Raw genomic sequence first — 2,146 nt, forward strand, 5'->3', positions numbered from 1 at the left:
GCGGTGACTCACCGTCAACCAAATTCGTAGCAGAGACCAGCGTTAATTGAATACTCGAATGATTACCATAATTTTGTATAATACGTCGACCAGAAAATTAATGAATATTCGGCCGCATGGAATGAAGAAGGTGAAAAAACATTTGTCCAGTATAATATCTATTGAATATATCGAGAAGAGAGTATGTTATTCAGCGCTTATGGCTGAGTAATGTCTGAATAAAAACATACTCTCCTCTCGATATTTCCAATAGATATATACTTCAATCACATCATCACAACACATTCGCTATTTGATTTATTATTCTTTTGAATACAGCTCGCTCAGTGGACATGTATTGTTTTTGTTTTTTGTTTTTGGGCTTGTGTAGCGACCATATCACGTTCCTAATTGATTAATACTTCCGGAAGTTTGCATGCAAACGTTGCTATACAATATTTAGTTTGCTTCGAAAGTTCATAGTGTGAAAATGGAATTTTTGCGAAAGTAGAAAATTTAATTAAAAAAAACCTCTCTATTTTCAATCTATTCTACGCTACAAAAGTCGATAACGAAACAATGTCGTTTGAATTTTTGTTTGTATTGTGTCTGGTAATTAGTTCATATGCACAAAATATAACTAACACTTCGGAATGTTCCGTAATAAAGGCAGCACTTGAAAGTATTTCGGTTGTTCGACAACACACTATGCTTGGAAACAATACTTTTTGTTTATATTGTGGTATTCGCTATGCTGAACCGCCAATTGGTCAACTTCGATTGAAAGTTTGTTAAATTATCTACTGTTGTGCGCAATGAAAACTAAATATTTCAAATACAAAATACAGGCACCAATGAAAAAGGAACTATGGAATGGAGCGTATGATGCATCGGACTATGAAGCAGCATGTGTACAACCATACTATTCTAACCTCACCGTGTCAGAAGACTCTTCCTCAATGTGTTTGTAACGAGCACATCGATATGCAGTAGTTCAAGTGATATTGCCGTAATTATTTACATTCATGGTGGAGGTTTTATCAGCGAAACGGCCAATGCATATGGTCCTCATTTGATGTTGAATAAGTGTGTGATCCCCGTTACATTGAACTATCGACTTGGTATTTTTGTTTTTTTGTTTTTTGCCATTGGCCTCAGGTAATATCGGATTTAACAAATCACATTAATGGGTGAAAGTTCCGGTGGTGCTTCGGTTAGTTTTCAAAAATTGAATGCAAAGTCAAGAAATTTATTTAAACAAGCATATTATATCACCATATAACAACAAAACCGATTTTATAGTGAATTTAGCCAAAAATGAAGGTGAAGAGATACATAACACCAAACAATTAATTGAATATATCTTAACACAATGTTAATCACACAAGCCCAAAAGAAATAAATCCTCTTGATACATCATTGCTAACATTTAGACTAGATAAACAACCGTGCATCGAACGTAAGTTTATGGAATTTATTCTGAATTCATCATAAAATTCCAGTTGAATCTGCAAAAAATCCATTTATGACCGAATCACCTCAAGTGCTATTGGCAAAGGGTATTGATATTCCCACTATTTACACACATACTGCTATGGTGAGTGTTCAAAGAAATGGCTCGAGATTTTGATAAAAAAAATTAATTTCGTAAAATCTCTATTCAGAAATCAATTTTAGATGTTATACTCAACCAAAAGAAAATGAACAATTTCAATGAAAATTTTACATTCGTATTACCATTCCATAACATTGATCAAGTCGCATGTCAAGAAGAGATGGCCCCACTTTTTACTGATATTCGGCGATTTTATTTTGGCACAGCTCCAATAAATGAATCCCAAATTGTACCTTTCATGAAATTATTTTTTATTTATTTTTATTCACCGTCTGATCACAGACTGATTTTATCACAATTATTTACAATATCATTTGCAATGAAACACTACCCGATCGAATACCAGCCGCCAGTCTTTTCGACTTCGGAGCAGCAGATATCGACTGTGTCCATTGTATATTACTATTCATAACACAATTTTTCTTAGTCTATTTTAACGAATATTAAATAACAAATTGTCCAATTTAACAATATTATTTCTAAAAATGTGTCTCGATGCCGATTCCAAAAATGTTTCTCTTATTAAATTAAAATTCCTACACGCTACGTAAA

The 2,146-nt window shown here is 33.2% G+C and overlaps 1 long non-coding RNA gene across 1 annotated transcript; it reads left to right on the top strand.

Annotated features, from left to right (window-relative positions):
* The first annotated feature begins 629 nt into the window (after positions 1 to 629).
* On the top strand, positions 630 to 1,808 carry LOC116339361. The gene is made up of 3 exons (XR_004200990.1): positions 630 to 765; positions 828 to 1,576; positions 1,644 to 1,808. It is a non-coding gene; the product is annotated as an uncharacterized LOC116339361 (long non-coding RNA).
* The last annotated feature ends 338 nt before the right edge of the window (positions 1,809 to 2,146 follow it).

This window comes from Contarinia nasturtii, unplaced genomic scaffold, assembly GCF_009176525.2.
Source record: "Contarinia nasturtii isolate CC-2019 unplaced genomic scaffold, AAFC_CNas_1.1 Cnas_scaffold_496, whole genome shotgun sequence".
Taxonomy (NCBI): Eukaryota; Metazoa; Arthropoda; class Insecta; order Diptera; family Cecidomyiidae; genus Contarinia; species Contarinia nasturtii.